At 31.3% G+C, this 18,857-nt stretch overlaps 1 protein-coding gene and 1 long non-coding RNA gene across 12 annotated transcripts in view; one reads left to right on the top strand and one right to left on the bottom strand.

Moving 5' to 3' along the window:
* LOC105761315 (receptor-like protein 52) overlaps positions 1-18,857 on the top strand; it is a 169,281-nt gene that overhangs the window by 133,741 nt on the left and 16,683 nt on the right. The window lies entirely within an intron of this gene.
* Positions 13,906-14,797, bottom strand: LOC105761321 (uncharacterized). Its single transcript, XR_001123684.2, has 2 exons — positions 14,653-14,797; positions 13,906-14,290 (listed from the first exon to the last, which is right to left on the bottom strand). It is a non-coding gene; the product is annotated as an uncharacterized LOC105761321 (long non-coding RNA).

Genomic DNA, 18,857 nt, shown 5'->3' with positions numbered 1-18,857 from the left:
CATAAGGTGATTTTTTGAATTTCTCTTCACTTTTCTTTTTTTTTTACTACTCTGCTTATTAATAGATAGCTGAGACGTCGTTTGCTCCGTCGCAATCGGAGTCGGACGAGGGATTGGGGCCTCTAAACGTCGGTTTGCTGAGCGGCGCACAGAGGAAAGTTTTGCTTAGGGTTTGCAGATCTGTCAAAAATGGCTTAATGCCTTGTTTTTTTTTTATTTTATGCATGCTATGAAACGACACCGTTTGAAGCCCGTTTGATGGTTCCAAAACGGTGCCGTAATGTGCTCAGACCCACGCGGTGACCCGACCGAGGGAAGGATCCGGACATTTTGTTTGACGATCTATTTGTGAGCACAGTCCTCTATTTTTCAAGTGTACTTCAATCCAGTTCTTTTATTTCCTTTTAAATTTAATCTCTTATTTTATTTTTGTTTCATTTAGTCCATGCTAAAGACGCAGCGTTTTAGGGAAGGAATATTTCTCATTCGGTCCTCATGTTATTCGCGACGTCACGATTTAGACCTCCGTTTTAGTTTATTTCCATTTTTTCCTCTCTAATTTTGTCTTAAAATCAATTTAATCCTTATTTTGATTTGCTCATTTAAAAAAAAAAGAAGAAAAAAAACTTAGTTAAGTATTTCTTTTATTTTGTTTTTTAATATATTTAGTTTTAAGTCTAGTATTATTTCTAATTAAACTTATTATTATAAATTTATTGTTGATATTGTTTAAATCTATTGTATTATTATTTTAAAGGTTTCTTTTATGTATCATTCTAAGTTTCATGTATTATTCTTCAAATTTATTATGTATTATTTTATATATTTTTTATGTAAATTTAATATTATTTATACACAATTTATGATATATTATTAATTCCATATTTTTTTACTTATTTTCATATATATAATTTATTTCTTTTTTTAAAAAAACCTACTTTATTATATTTCACCCACTTCAACTTTTTACGTGTATTATCAAGTATATTATTAGTTATTTTGAGTTTTTTATCACTTTTGAATGTTGATATTGATATTGGCATAATGTACAATTGAGATTATTGTTGCTATGTTTGTTTGTATTTATTTGTTGATTATTCATTGCTCATTAATGTATATTTTATTTTGAATTATCCTTTTGCATTGTATGTTACTATTCAATTGCACCACATTTGTTTTAAAAATTATATTTCATTAAAGCATTAAAATCATCTTATTTTGTAAATTTTCAAGATACTCGGTATTCATGATTCTCGAGAAAATTGTGCCCTACCTTACTAGGCTTCAATTCTTTTCAATGAATTTAGATAGCCAAGTATTTATTTTGCAATAAAATCACACAGATCATGAATAAAAAGCTCATTCACGGGAATTCGATACGTCGTGTCCTAACGTATTGGATATGATATGTCGTTTACTCGAGACGGAGATTTAAAACAAAAGGAATAATAAGGGCAATATTCAATGCTTGGAATTTTGAGAAATTGTGCCCTAACGTATTGGGCTTCGATTTTTCATCTGACTTAAAGCAATTGAATATCCTTTTTAAACTTCACCGCAAGAGTTTTGAAAATCAAAAGACAAGCTTATTCTCGAGGACTAAAAATATCGTGTCCTAATGTATTGGGTGTAACATTTTATTACTCTTAGACAAGAAGGTCTTTAGCAACCGCTTCGATTTATACAAGCATCTTTTATAAATTAAAATTAATAAAAAGGAGGATCATATTTTTAAATTCTTCACGGATTTTCGATAGTTGGCATTAAGACCTTAATTAATCAATTCGGTACCAATTTTGGGCGTTACGAGGGTGCTAACCCTTCCTCGGGCGTAACCGACTCCCGAACCTGTTTTCTCAAATTTCGTAGACCAAAATCGTTTTTTAAGGTGAGCCAATCACACCCCAATAAAAGATCGATGGTGACTCCAATTTTTGTATTTAAATTCGACAACTAATTTTTTGTTTTCAAAAAGTGGTTTTGACAATATTTATAAGTATCACTTAAATAAATATAAACCAATTTTTTGTGACAAAAGTATAAAATATTTATCTTCCAGACTCCCATCACATATGTGACATTATTCCAACTGTCACTATTTTTTAAAAAAAAGTAAGTCGTCACGACTTTTAATTGGTAAATAATATATAATTTCAAGTTTAAAAGATTCAAAAAATAAAGTCATTACATAATATCAAAATACAAACAATATCTCAAATACATTATAAATGTCTTCAAATGCAACACAAGTGCAAAAATTAAATACTGTTAAAATAATTATTAAATTAAATTTTTATAAATGTTTATTTTTTAAATACATTTGTTATATTATGCAGGATGGGTAGAGATAGGATGGGGTTGGTACAAGGTCATACCCACGCCTACCCCACCACTCACAATGGCTTTAATTATTGTCCCCATCCCTCTGTCAATTGAGCGTGAAGTGGGCAGGACCCGCAAAGCTTAATTTGATCTATTTGAATATTACAAAGTTTCTATTACTTGTTGGCAATCTTTTCAATTCATGTTTCCATCATAGGTCCATTGAAGCAACTGCGAGTTAGCCATGCAGAACAAGTAAGAGATGAGAACCAAAGGCGTGTCTTCAAAACTAGAAATTTAGATTTGATAGAAAAAGGTCTTTTCATCATGGTATTTATTTTGTTAGACATTACAATCAAAGTGGAGGATCACGATCAAACATGCAGCAATCATGAGACTCTAAATCAAACCGTGTCACTCACTCTCTTCAGCTGTTCCCCAGTACCTGTCTTTGTTGTTTTGATGCCTTACAATTGGAATTTGGACTTTTAAACCAATGAAAGATCAATAAAGTTCTCCCCATTTAGAGGGGTACAGACTTAGTAGTACTTGGGATGATAGGGAACAAGCATGACCCTCGAAACCTCTTTCCAGCCAACTGATCTGTTTTTATTTCTAGTTGTAATTTAATCGGTATTACTGCCACTGCTTTGAATTTGATAAAAATGAGTCTCGCAGACACCATCCAAGTCCAACCCCACTTTGGGACAATAACTTCCGTGGATATTTACCCATTGAGTAATTTAATTTGCCAATTCCGAACACCATCAAAATCACTTGTTTTATCCCATCAACTTTGAGCAATTTGTCAAAAACTATAATCAAACAATCTCAAAGGATAGGTTCCTACAACATCTGTAATAATTTTTTGTTTACTAATTTTTATCATAAAGAGAAAAGAATAGAGTAATGTCTAATGACATTAAATAAAATGATATTTAAGAAAAGGAATATGCAATGAATGTATTGTTTGGTTTTGAATATTGGGATAATAAATGTAAAAAGTTAATAAAGATGTGGTTGGGTAATGGTAGACAAAAATTAATTTGATTTGTCTAAATATGACAAAATTTCTATTACTTATGTTTTCAATTCATGTTTTTAATGTAGGTCCATCCAACTAGCAGCGACTCAGCCTTACATAACTAGAGATGAGAATCAAAGGCCTGTAAACCAAAATAGAAATTAAATTTTATAGCTAAGGAAAAGAAGAAAATTTAAGACTTTTCCTCTCAATATTTATTTAATCAGATACTACAAAATAGTTTCAATCAAACATGTTGTAATAATTAGACTAAATCAATTAGTGTCATTCACTATCATATGCCTGTCCCCAATACTTGTCTTTGTTTTTTATGTCTTGTAATTGATATATGGACTTTTAAACCAAGGATAAAGTTTTCCCTTCCATCAATTTCGTCTTTATTATATTTAAAAATGAAAAAAAAACATAAACATCGTATCTCATTTTCCAATTGCCACTTGGAATTTGTGATAATCTTGTGTCATGGGTCAAAGAGCAAAGTCCGTGACCATAGCACAAGATGCAACCTATGGATGTCTATCAATAAGATGGGGATCATTTAGCCCACGAGAAATGGCCCAATTCAAAGAACTATTAGAGAAGCCTGTCAGATTGAAGTTTGCTTATCCCGATAATGGAGATATGGAAACTTAGGCTAATTTGGTAACTAATCTTAGAAGATTGAGGGAATCATATCTTGTAAAGATTAGATTAGATTTGATATAGCATATATTGTAAATCCCTAAAATAAAGGGATATGGTTAATCTCATCCGTCGTTGTAAATGTATCTTAACCATCAATTTTGGGGAGCTTAACTATAAATAGAGAGCCTCCCCACATTTGTACTCATTCCATTGTATGTTGAATTCTTAAGAGTAATAGAATTCTGAGAGCATTCACTCAAACATTTTGTGTGCGCTCTTTTGTTGTTCTTTTGTTGTTATTCTTTTGGCATAAATCGCTTCCGCTCTTCAACTTGGTGCCTTGGGAGGAGTTCTTAAGGAATCCTCACTTGAGTAAAGGATGACTTAGGTGAGTTTGGACAAACGGATCGCCTAAGGCCGTACGGATCGTAAGATGAAAGATCTAGTGTAACACCCCTAACCCGTATCCATCGCCGAATAGGGTTATAGAGCATTACTGGAGTTTACAAATTAATTTACAGACATTTCATTTCATCAAGCATTCATATTTATAACCAATCAAAATCAAAACATTAATGAGCTAACGTTGGCCAATTTAACTTATACATGCGATTATAACCAGAATCAAATCATCCAAAATTATCGATAGAACCAATGGATAGTGTGATATATCTCCGACAAGCTTCCAACCCAATCGAGCTTCTGATAATCATTTCAATGCATCTAATAATTATACATATTACCAATAATAATTCAATTCCAATAATAAAACACATATTTATATAATATTCATCACCAAATAACATTCACTTTAATTAAAATTATACAGAATATAGTTCATACGAACTTACCAGGCTAAATTGTAGAAAATACCAAAATTCAAAGACATTTTGGTAATTTTCTATTTTCCTCAAATTTCCATCGAATCTTGATCTAAATTAATATTTCATTCAATTTATTAATTTAAATAATAAAACAATTCATTTCATGCAATTTAGTCACTTTTGGACCTTTTACAAAATTACCCTTAAAATTTTACTTTTATTCAATTTAGTCCTTGAACCTAAAACATGCAAATTAGCCATTTTAATGAAAACTCATGCTAGTTGAATAATCATATATTTTCCTCCTCCTCCTCTCCATTCCACATCCTTAATGTATATAACATGCTTATATGTAACATTATCTATAATTTCACTATTTATTTATATGTTCATTCAAAGCTATCCACTTGAGTCATAGTCACTAAATTATTTATATCTTGAGCTACAGAACTCTGAATTAAAATCTGATAAATTTATATGAAACTAGACTCACATATCTTCTTACCATAAAATTTTTAGAATTTATGGTTAACCCAATAAGTACAGTTTATTCTTTAAAAGTCATCCCTGTTCTGCTATTTGATAGTTTCAACCTTCTTCACTAAAAATTAATTATCTCCTCGTACAGGATTTGGATGATGTTACCATTTGTTTCTATAAAAATAGACTCATTAAGGATTTAAAATAGAAATTTAAGACCCTAATTATTTTTCTTTAACTTTTTTTTATGATTTTCCAAAGTCTGAATAGGGGAACTCAAAATCGTTCTGACCTTGTCTCACAAAATTTATTATATCTCATGATTTACAATTCCATTACTTACATCGTTTCTTCTATGAGAAGCTAGACTCAATAAGATTTAATTCCATATTTTTTTCATCCTCTAATTCAATTTCCATGATTTATGGTGATTTTTCAAAGTTAACCTACTGCTGCTGTCCAAAACTGTTTTAGTGCAAGATGTTGATTACTAAGTTTATAACTCCCTTATTCCCTTTCTCTATAATATTTCCCATCACTTTCACTTATTTACCTTCACTAATATATCAAGAACATAAGACCTTATATAAGAAAACTCTACTATAACATCATTTCCATGCTTTTTCAATAATATCAATCTTAAAAATATATTGAAATCTTGATGATCTTACCTTGTCCTATTGATTTCAATCTTTAACTTGATTTTTCTCTCTCCTCTAGCTTCTATTTCTTGAATCTAACTTGATATTCTTGCTCCCCATAGTCTCCTTATCAAATTTCTCTCTTGGTGGCTATGAAAATTCTTTTGATTTCTAAGTGAGAATGGTGAGTATTTGGTGAAAGGACCAAATTGTAAAAAAGCAAAACTTTCTTTGTTTTTCTCTTCTTCTCCATTGATGCATGGGAAAAATGGTGGGATGGTGGCTTTTCAACTTTCTTTCCACATATATATTATACTAAATAAAATAATAAAATATCATTAAAAAAATCAAATCAAAATATTATAAACTAATATTTATTTATTTATTTAATCTAAAATATCTCCAACATCATCATTATCTTCTAGATTTCTCTCTTCTAATTGACCATTTTGCTCTATATAATCTCTAAAATTTCCATCATTGATTCATCACTTAATTGGGTAAAATTATGATTAAGTCCCTCAAAATTCTTTACCTTTTCAATTTTGTCCTAATTCATCCATTTTCCTTAGTTTCTGGATTATTCAACCCTTAAAATTTTTGCATTATTGGTCCTTCAACCTTTCATATGTACACTTTACCCTCTCAAATTTTGAGTATTTACTCTTGATCAACAAAACTTTTCTCACTTTTACGATTTAATTCTTTCTTGAATTAATATATCATAATATACTTCCCAATGTTGCCATAACTTAAAATTTCCCTTTTTGGCACTTTATTTCCTTATTTTACTATATCAAGGATACCTACTTTCTTACTATAGTAATTTTCCAGATATTACATCTTGCCTTGTGATAGTTTGTGTTAGAGCTTTTGGTTCAAAGGCACTGTTGGGATGTCAAAAGAAGTTGTTGGTCAGAGTGAGCCAATGGAGACCCGAGGAAAGGCCAAAAAAGTGAGTCGATCGAGGGACTTATTGTCAGCTTTAGAGGATCGAGTCGTCACTCTCGAGGAGTCCATGGGGGATATAAAGGAGAGGATCGACGATGTAAGAGCAGCTCAGGGAATTTGTGTGGGATACTATCGGTTCCTTGGAGAATAAGCTAGTTGAGAAGGACGATGCTTTCGAGGCTATGGTGACAGCTTTGAAGGGGAGATCAATGAGCTTAAAGGGGAGCTTAATATTTTCAAGGCTGTCATAAGAAATGGAATGTTGACCTTAAAGCGAAGCCACAAGCAATGGATGTGCCCAAGCCAAAAGCGTTTGAAGGGGTAAGGTCCGCAAGTGAAGTGGACAACTTTCATTGGGCCATAGAGTAATACTTTCATGTGATGAACATCGAGGATGATGTCACAAAGGTAAATATTGTTGCTATGTATTTTACTGACATTGCTTTGTTGTGGTGGAGACGTAGGTCCACTAATGTGAGACGTGGTGGGATCGAGATTGGGACTTGGAAGGAGTTCCGAAAGGAATTTAAAGCACAGTTTTACCCTAAGTATGTCGAGGATGAAGCTCAAGCAAAGTTGCGGTGGCTTACACAATGAGGTACGATTAGGGAGTATGTGCGGGAGTTTAGTGAACTCATGCTCTAGACCTTTGATTTGAGCAAGAAAGAAGCATTTTTCTCCTTTACAAATAGGTTGAAACCATGGGTGAAACAAGAATTGCAACGTCGAGGAGTTTAAGAACTTACCAATGCCATGATGGTAGCGGAGTTTATAGTGGAACTTGTTTCGATAAGGAAAGTTTGAATCTTTCAAGCCCAATAGGAGGGGCAATGGTAGGTACCATTAGGAAGATAAAGAGGGACATAGCTATGATGGAAACGGTAGTAGCAGCGATGGTGATGATAGGAAACCACAAAATGGGAAGTGGAGACCTAATAGCCCGAAAAAAAAGAATGGAAAGTTACGCAACTACTTTTGTAAGGGACCACACATAAAGAGGGACTACCCAAAGGTATCTTCAGTTTTGGCTATCAAGAGGAATGATGAGTTGGAAGAGGCAAAGCCTATTGAGGGTCAATTCGATGGTGCTCATTCCTAAGAAAAGGAATGGTAAAGAAGGGTTGATATTTGTAAAGATTAACATTGCGGGTCAGAAGCAGAGTGCTCTTATTGATACAGAGCATCGGACTTGTTCATATCGGAAAAGGTTACAAGGAAGCTTGGTCTATCGATTAAGAAATTGAACAAGAAGATCAAGATAGTAAATTCTGAGGAGGCCCCAACTGTGGGAGTAGTTCATAATGTGGAGCTACAAATTGACGAATGGAAGGGCAAGGAAGACTTTAAAGTAATCCAATTAGATGATTACGATTATGTATTTGGCTTGAACTTCCTTGAAAGGATTCAGACGGTTCTATTTCCATGGGTTGATGAAATTCATATTATCACCGATCCGTTAACAAAAATTGTTGTGCCAGTGCATTGAGATATGAAGATGGGGACAAAGGTGTTGTCGTCAATCCAACTAGTCGAGGATGTTTTGTATGGGAGGAATATTGACTCGATAGAATGAAAAGTTACGAAAGCTCCTTGGGAAGTGTTTGTGGCATAAGAGTTCAATATGAAGCCTGTAGATTCAACTATGGAGCCGACATCTTTGGGAAATGTGGGTTGTGCATCAGGCTTCAAGGAAAAAGGAACGATGCAAAAATAGTCGAAATGAGTAAATGCTGCAAGTAAGGTACATTGCGAACACTTTGTTAGTGTTTTGAATTCTAACTTGTTGGCTTGGCAAGGTTGTAGGGGCCCTTTCAAAGTTCATAAGCAAGGAGGCCAAGAGACTGTGGACAATATGAAGCCAAGATGTGAGAATCAAGGCGATTCAAGGGAACAAGTCAAAATTAGGGCAAGTTAGAGTGAAGACTTCTTGCCAACAAGATATACCAACAAGTGCAATGGTTCAAGTTAAGAGGTGACGGAAGCTAAGGAAAAGGTTTCGAAGGATGGGATAACCCGATCGCAAGGCAAGTCGAGAAGAAGTCAAGACAACAAGAGGGTTCAAAGGTGAATCAAGTTAGTGCCATTCGGAAGTCGCAACAAGGGTGTTGCGAGAATAGATGGGGGAGAATGTCATGGGTCTAAGTGCAAAGCCCGTCACCATGGTATAAGATGCACCCCATAGAGGTCTATCGATAAGATGGGGATCATTTAGCCCACGAGAATTAGCTCGATTCAAAGAGCTATTGGAGAAGCCTGTCAGATTGAAGTCTGGTTGGCCCGATAATGGAGATATGACAACTTAGGCTATTTTGGTAACTAATCTTAGAAGATTGAGGGAATCATATCTTATAAAAATTAGATTAGATTTGATATAGTATATATTGTAAATCCCTAAAATAAAGGAATATGGTTAATCTCATCTATCGATGTAAATGTATCTTGACCGTCAATTTTGGGGGAGCTCAACTATAAATAGAGAGCCTCCCCTCATTTGTACTCATTCCATTGTATGTTGAATTTTTAAGAGTAATAGAATTCTAAGAACATTTACTCAAACACTTTGTGTGCACTCTATCTATTGTTCTTTTGTTGTTCTTCTTTTGGAATAAATCGCTTCCGCTTTTCAACTTGGTGCCTTGAGAGGAGTTCTTAAGGAATTCTCACTTGAGTAAAGGCTGACTTAGGCGATTTTGGACCAACGGATCGCCTAAGGCCACACGGATCGTAAAACGAAAGATCTAGCCCCATAACACTTGCACTTGGATTGCAAGAAAAACTGTAAATAATAAGCTACGGGAAACAATAGGCGCAAGTCCTACAACATGCAAAATATGGAAATAAAAGAGGAAGGAAAATTGAATAACGAAAAGAAAAAAATGGCAAAAAGGACTACTATAGCAAAAACTAAAAAACGAAAGCGAAAAGAAAAGAAGAAAAGAAAAACAAAATATATACTTATACGCATACAGAAAAATCATGCTTTTACAAATCATAACATGCTAACAAAATTTCTCATATTGCAGATTAGATGTAAAATTTATCACAGACATGCTGTTAGAAAATACACATACAGATACAAATGTAGGTATAAATACAAATAATATCACGTAGCCTAAATAGAGTTTAGTAATTAATGCCACTAACATACAAACACTTAAATTTTATGGATTTAGTGGTCTTACATGCATATAGAGTAATTACAAATTCGATTTAAAAATCTCATATCTAGCCCAACAATCTACCCAAAATGGGTCCACACGCCCGTATGACCCACACACTACCTATCACATGGCCGTGTGACCTACATGGTGATAAAGGATGAGAAGGATGAAGGCGAAAGCGGATCGTAAAGTTTGTCAAAGTTACGAATTTGACTTATGGCTCTAGACGTTTGAAAAGAAACTTGGAATTTGATACAACTTGAAACGAAATTGAATCAAACTAAGATGAAACAATTAAAATAAATAACTAAAATCAAATAATAAATCAAATATTAAGGAAGCGAATAAAGAAGATAAATAGAAATATAGAACATGGTGTGTAGAATTCCTAAGAAGCCTTGAAAACACGAAGAATCTACAACCCCCTTTAAGCGGCTCTAATTTCCCCTTTAAGATAGAAACCTTGACAAGAAAAAGTTTGAAGATGATCCCCACAATCTAAAAATATTGTTAAAACTATTCTAAAAGAAACTCAAGAGAAATTCTTGAAAAAAGAAAAACCTAGAGAGAATTTATTAACTCAAAAGAGAAATAGAATAATAATGAATTGAATGTATTGTGTACAATACAAAGGCCTATATATATAGGCTAGCAATATAAATCTAAATAAAAATCCTAAGTATACTAGAACTCTAATTTAATCTAAACAAGAGGTAGTTTTAAACTAAACTTTCTTATTAATATAAAACTCCTAAATAACTTAAAATACTTAATAATAATCAAAAATTCTGAATAAAATAATAATAAAATAATAAGAGCTGATAAATAAAATATTGGGCTTATATATAATAAAAATTAAGCCTAATATGAAACGTGTAGGCTTGTAAGATCAATTGGGATTCTTAAAGTGAAATGCCTAAGCTTGTTAGCATTTTCCACATGAGCTTGTCATCATAGATTGAGAGTTTAGGCCCACGAACATAATTAGTCTCTTCTAATTCATCATTACTCCAGAATTCATCATCTTGAAACTTCAACTCTTCTTCTCAATTTTTTTTCATGATAAAGTCTTGAACAACTAAGTTGAGTTTTGACTTTATTTGTTTGGTTTTGGATCTCGTAATTGGGCCTTGAGGGAAACTAAGGTCATCTCTATTATGGCCTTTGAATTGGGCTGAGTTGCTCGTATCACATGATCTGTCACACGGTCGTGTGACCCACACTGGTTGCCACACAACCGTGTGATTCACACGACATACCACACGGCTATGTGACCCACAAGGCCGTGTGGCATCGACAGTGCATTTTTAGCTTCGTGTCGTTCACTATTTTACAAGGTTCTCGTTATACACCTAGTCATTTTTCGACACCAACGCAACAGTAGCAAATCCAATACCTAAACAACACCCAACATACAGATTAGTGACTAAAATGAGCACAATTAAAAAGAAAACAAACCTTGCTTCCTAATATTCTAGCTAAAAATAGTAGGGCATTCTACCCTAACAACCAAAAGAAACCCCAAATTGACATTCAATTGCTTACCCTTGCTAAATCAGTTCCTGAAACACTTCAAATCGCCAAAGGAGTACGTATTACCCGATCCTCATCAAAATAGAGTCATACTACGGAAATGATCAGATATCCAAAACTAAGCCAAACTGAAAAGACAATATCTTAAGAATCGAACGGATGACACTTATACCACAAGAGAAAGAAGATAAAATTACAAAATCCATTTCCCTTACCACACATTGCCCTCAACAAAATCCAAAGAAACGGTCGTCCCCAACAACCAATAGCAGAACAGAAAAAAACACAGCAAAGGAAGAAGAACAAGAAACAACAGGCGCAAGTCCGGCAACGTGCAAAATATGAAAACAAAAGAGGAAGGAAAATTGAATAACGAAAAGAAAAAAGTGGCAAAAAGACATCTGTAGCAAAAACTAAAAGAACGAAAGTGGAAACAGGAAGAAGAAAAGAAAAACAAATATGGAAAAGTTAAATTTGGAAAATTTTAGTCTCAGGACTCACACGACCAAGGACACGCCCAACGTAAATAGATCCTTCTCATTATTAAGTAGCTTTACAATCTTTTAGTTTTTAAAATAATCCTTTTGGATTAGAAAAAATAATTATAGGTTGACACTACGTTTGGTTGAAATATTATTTTTCCACATGTTTTAGTAATTTGTTATCTATGAACTAATCACAATTAGTAATTTTTAGCCACTCACGTGACTTGTTTGTGGTAAAGAAAAGAAAAACTTTTCACTTATTTTGAAGAGATATTATATTTTATAATAATTTTACTTATTTTTCTAATTGTATGTTTAAATTTGTACATTTTTTTAATTTATATCTAACTATTTTAGAACATATGTGTTAAATAAATTCTTTTCTAATGTTATTAATACATAAACTAAATTTGAGTTAGAAATTGTAAGAAATATTGGTACAAGTAAATCAAAATTCAATAATTGAATTATAAATATTCAAGGATCCTAACTTGACTATTAAATTCAACTGAGTCGACCTCAAAATGATTGAAACTTGAAATATTGAAGCGATCTAAAGCCCGACTTTGACTCACAATCTGGAAATATATTGATTAAGGTGAAACTGTAGTTTTATATATTATTTTATGGCTTTTGAAATTTGGAAATTTTAGAGATTTCTGGGAAAGTTGTAATTCGATTTGTTTCTGTCTGGTAAGTGCTGTAGCTATTTGTATAGAGGTCGCCAATGTAAATTTGTTGTTTATGCTAAAGGTTCAACATTGCAAAGTTTTTAATTAAAATTTAATAAATTTTTTCTACTACATGCGATTGTGACACTAAATGTTAAAAAGCCTTTTTAAATGCAAAAAAAAACACTTAATTAATTTTTTTTTAAATTTAAGAATTTTTACGCCCTTAAATCTTTTTCTATATAATTTACACATAGTGAGCATTAACGAATCATTGTCAGGCATCATTAAAAGATAATTTTATAATTTAATCTCACAATATAAGTATGAGGTAATATACACTCTTAACGTCCAATAGTCCAAATATTAGTGTTGACTTTAAATAGGATGGGGAGGTTCTTAATAAGGGTTAATATTAGGTATGGGCTTTATCCTTTAAACTGTAACTTTGTATTTCATTGTATTAATTAAAAGCTTTTGGGTTAGTAAGAAAATATTAGTAATTTTTTTTTACTTTTGTGTTTCTCATAACACATGAGTAATAGAAATAAAAAGTACACATATGAAAGGTAGTAATTCCGATGGATTGGTATTCTCTATGCATTGAAAAATGGCTAGAAGTTTCTGTGGAGTAAATTAACCAATCAATTTTATTGGATATGCACATCATGCATGTGTTACGTTACAAATATAAGTTATTATTATTTTTTGGTTTCAATCTCTTAACTCTAACTCTATTCCAAATTTTCTTTTAAGGTGAATTCCAATTCCACCACTTTCATTGCATTGGTATAATCTTTCAGGGAGAAATTCCTTCATTAATATACAAATTGAGTTCTCTTTTTAAGTCTTCAGTTATGTAGGAATAATTTGAAAGGAGTGATTCTGCAGTGCATTGGAAACCTAAGTTGTTCTCTTTTACACATTGATATACGAAAAAATAATTTTGATGCTAACATACCATCAAATTTTGTTAAAGGTTGCACATTGCAAAGTTTTTGGATCAACAACAACAAAGTAGAAGCATTTGGATTAACTATTCAAATAATAATTGCAAAGATTTGAACCTTCTTGATGTTGAGGAAAACTATTTAAATGGCAGTTTCTCAAATTGATTAAGAAATTTGGATAAACTAGAAGTATGGAATAGATTTTATGGTCAAGTGGATATCTTTGAAGTTTTCTTCACTCATTTGAGTGTTATTGATCTTTCTCACAATAACTTTGGTGGTTATCGATACAATTCTAAAAAAAAATTCCTCAAATATTACAATAACATACAATAATATTTTGTAAATAAAAAAAAACATACATTATGTACCAGCCCAATTTTGCCCACACCAGCAAAACCCAATTACAACCTAAATTTACCCAAGCCCAACAAAAATCACCTAGCCCAAAACAGCCCAATAGACTCAATCAGCCCAAATCAGAAAATAACAAAAAAGGGGTAACCCTAACCCTAGGTGCGCCGCACCTAGGGTCGCCCACTTGCTCTGCCTCGCACCTGCCCACCGTCGCGGTCACGTCGCCGCCTGTGCCACCTGCTCCACCTGCAAGAGAAAGAAGCACACGCAAACAGCAGAACAGAAACAAGAAAATCGAAAAAATCATGTATAAAAACCAAGAAAGGCTTGTAAAACGGGGAATTTTGGTTTTTGTTTTCGGTAAAATAAAACCGATTGTAAACATTGTAACAAGGGATTGTTTTTTTCTTTCAACTAAAAAAGGATTCCAGCAAATCAACAAAAAGTGTAGATCAAAAACAAAATACTAAAGGTCCTCTTTATTTTTATTTTTATTTTCTTTTCGGTTTATTGGACTGTTTTTATTCGATTTTTCTTTATTTTTTTGTTTTATTTCTAAACTATATACGTGTATATATATATACAACATATTGAAGTAAAAAAATTACCTTTTTGATTTTTTCGGCCACCATGTACGGTGGCCGGCGTGACGCAACGGCGGCGCTAATATGACCCAAAGGCCGGACTTTTGAGAGGAAGAGGGAGTTTTTTTTTATTTCAATTTTTTTTTCTTTCTTCGGTGGCTGAAGTGATTTTTTTCAGAAAATTTGGGTTTAAATACCCTGTAAAACGACGTCGTTTTTGAATTTAGGGTTCAGAGAACAAAACGGCGTCGTTTTGGTCTCTGACCCGCGCCGTGACCCGACCCAGGGGGAGGATCCGCGTGTTTTCTTTAAAGGGTATATTTGCGCGCGCAGTCGCTTGACTCTGCAGCGTACTTCAATTCGGCCCCTTTTCATTATTTTCTGTTATTTTTTAATTTAGCCCCGTCATTTTATTTTTGTTACATTACGATCCATTTCAACGCTGCGTTTTAATGCTTGGTTTATTTACAATTTTGGTCCCCCTCTTTCAGTGCGCTACATGATTTGGTCCTTTTTGCCTTTTCTTATTTCGATTTTGCCCAATAACCTCGTTTTTATTTCGATTCAGTCCACATTTTCGCAATTTTATTATTTAGTTATTATTATTATTATTATTATTATTAGTTTACTATTATTATTATTATGGTTATTATTATTACTATTATTGTTAGTATTAATATTACTGTTATTTCTCTTATACTTTTTCTTTCACGAATATTTATATACCTATTCATATATACATATATATATTATTTTTATATATATTAAAACATGTATATTTTATATATATATATATTATATAAACATGTATATTTATATATATATATATTATATTTCCTTTTTTTTACATATATATTTTACTTATACCTACATATGTATTTTCATATTATTATACATATCTATGTATGTATTTTATTTTAATAAATAGATAATTATACCTTTATATTTTAATTTATATACATATCTATATATCTATATACATATCTTGTTTTCATAATATATATACATACACTTACATATTCTTCATATTTTTAAATACGTGTTCTATATATGTTCTTTATATATTTTATGACTCATATATGCACATATTTTTATCCTTTATAGCTTAAAACTATCTATATACCTATATACACATATATATCTCTTTTTTTATTGTATTTACTCTTTATTTATTTCATTTTCATTATTTATTTTGAATGAATGATTTAATTTTATTCGTTTTTATATTTTGTTATTTTATATGTTGTAAGTTTGACCGCTTATATTGATTGCTATTGATCGTATCATTCTATACTTTCATATTCATTATGATTTTGCCATGCATAAAAAATGTAATTTGCTTTCATTATGATTTCGTGTTTTATTTTATTCGATGTAACAAAATTTAATTTTTAAAATGACATTTCGTGTTTGGATTCGAGAAAACAGTGCCCTAACTTACTGGGTTTTGACTTTCTCAATAAATTTAAATACACGAATCTTTTCAAACTCGAAGTTTTTTAAAATGATCTCGGAAGTTAAGAAAAGATCGTGCCCTAACTTACTGGGCAAGATTTATTTTCTAAACCCGAGATAATAAAATATATTTTAAAAAGGGGTAACATTTTAGCATTCACTCGAGTATCGAGAATTCGAGACGTTGTATCCTAACTTACTGGATATGATGTCTTTTCTCGATTAACGTGAAATATGCTTCTTTTTCCAAAAATTTTCAACATTTTAATACAAGGATCGTATTTTTAAAATTCTTCAAAGTTATCAATTTTCAACATTAAGACATTAAGTAATCAACTAGGTACCAATTTTGGGCGTATCGAGGGTGCTAATCATTCCTCGTGCGTAACCGACTCCCGAACCCGTTTTTCTGAATTTCGTAGACCAAACTAGTTGTTTTAATAAAATCAAACCGTTTATTAAAAACAACTACTTTTCGAGGTGATCCAATCACACCTCATAAAAAAAGGATTGGTGGCGACTCCCGTTTCATTTTTCAAAACCCAAGTCGACCCCGTTTTTCATCCAAAAAATGGTGTCAACACATTAATCTCACAATGTTCATATCTCATGTAATTTCCTATAAGACCGAAACCGAGGGCTGGTAAGGCCCAAGTACTCCAAGTTTCCAACATCCAAAAGCAAATCCGAAAAGAATGATGGAAGGAAATTAAGATAAAAATAAAAGAATGAGAAAGATAACAGTAACTTTAAACTAAAGTGGAGAATGCATGGGCCAAATCACAAAATGTACATTTGACTTCATAACCCGAAAACATGGTTTTGATTGACATTGTTCAACGTCTTGCAAGCCTCTAACTTGGTTTTACATTTTAGTAACGAAAAGATTTAATCAATTTAATCAAAATTAGTTGTCTACAATTATTAAATTCAAAGTTAATTTGAGTGGGAAAAGAGAACATTTTCAAGTACCCCACAACGCTTACGTGAAAACCTTGTTTAATAGACACGTAAACAAGCAAGATATTAAAGAGCAATAAATACTTCTTTTCATGTAAATTACAAAGACCTTGATTTCAAAAACAACCAACAAAGAGAGGATTGGAAAAAGAATTTTTAAATTTTTATAAATTATTCGCTTTTTGGGGCCTTAGAATTTTATCAGTAGCTGATGCTGTAATTAACAACAATGGTGATGGAATGACAAGTGACATTGGGACCAAATTATTTAAAGGGAGAAAAATTAAAATATATTTTTAATTTTTTAATTATTATTAAAATGTATTAAAATATTAAATAAATCTTAAAAATTTAAAATTAATAAAAAATTATTTAAAAGTTGAGTCTAGAATGAATCTAGACATATGATTATCCATAGTTATATTTAATCTAGGTAACCATATATCTGGATTCATTCAAGATGATTTTTTAAAATTATATAAAGTTTAAAAATATAAAATTAATTTTTTTAAAAAGTTGGTATGTATATTAATATTTTAATTCTATTGGTACCTTTTAGATGTATAAAAGATAAAAATATTTTATAAAAATAAATATAAATATAAATATTTTAATTTTATTAACGCGTAAAGTTTTTTGTAATGTATGAATATCTCCAATTAGAAAATGTATCAATTCTTTTATTACATGTGTGGCCTAAAAGATCTATCAATTATTTTGAAGCTTAAAAGGTTTAAATAATTGGATATATTCATACATTACAAAAAATTATACATACAATTAATAAAATTAAAATTACTTTTATTTATTTATTTTATATAAAATAATTTTTGTTTAATATACATTGTACCAATAGAATTAAAACATTGATACACATATTAATTTTTAAATAAAATAAAATATTAATATTTTTGAATTTTATATAATTTTGAAAAATTCATAATTGCTTGAATATTCTTATTAATTTATTATATTTTAAACTATATTTTAAATATTATAGGTTATTTATTAATTTAGTTAATCGTTAAAATTTTGGCTTATTGGTAAAATAATGCCTCGAGCATTTTCAAAAAATCAATTAAACTCCTCCAAATTTTTTGCACCCAATTGAGCACCTAAACTAACAAAACTAGCTAAATAGATCCCTTAATTGATGTTGTCCATTTGTATTTAACAACAATGTTAATGTGGCCATTAAAAGCCTTGATAAGGTTATAAAATTGAGAATACTATCACGTATGTGAGAGTAAACCTATTCATAAGTTAAACTATGCACAAAAAATAAAACAAAAATTTAGTTGAAGGGGAGAGTTATGAATCCTATGAGCTTTATCATAGGATTTGCTTTCTTAATTGTATATATATAAACAAATAAAAAGGGCGGTTGTTCATTAATGATAAAAGTGAACAAGTTTTGCGCGAAAACAAACAAGGTCGTAAAACTTAATTGTCAATAGAGCTTGATTTTTAATTGGACTCAAATTGTAAAATTGAGCTTAATTTCTTTTTAGAATTCGGGTTATGGTTGAAATAAAACACAAAATGCAACAAATAAAAAAATTTTACTATAAATAAAAATAAGGTAGAAATGATCGTTTAGAGCCACAATTTTTTTTCAAAAAAAAAAAGAAAAAGAAAAGAAAAGAGTGTAAATGGAAAAAATCAAATGCTCCTCCCCCCTTTCGTTGGTTATCCCATTCAAATTGCAGATAGACACAAAATAACGAGTCTAATCAGTGGAAATTTATTTCAATTTAAGATGAAAACGATAGAGGTGGCAGTTGCTCTAACCAATGGAGAGCTGAAAAATCATC

This window comes from Gossypium raimondii, chromosome 11 (assembly GCF_025698545.1).
Source record: "Gossypium raimondii isolate GPD5lz chromosome 11, ASM2569854v1, whole genome shotgun sequence".
Lineage (NCBI taxonomy): Eukaryota > Viridiplantae > Streptophyta > Magnoliopsida > Malvales > Malvaceae > Gossypium > Gossypium raimondii.
Note: the sequence above shows the minus strand (reverse complement) of the source record. Positions and strands in the feature narration are given on the sequence as shown.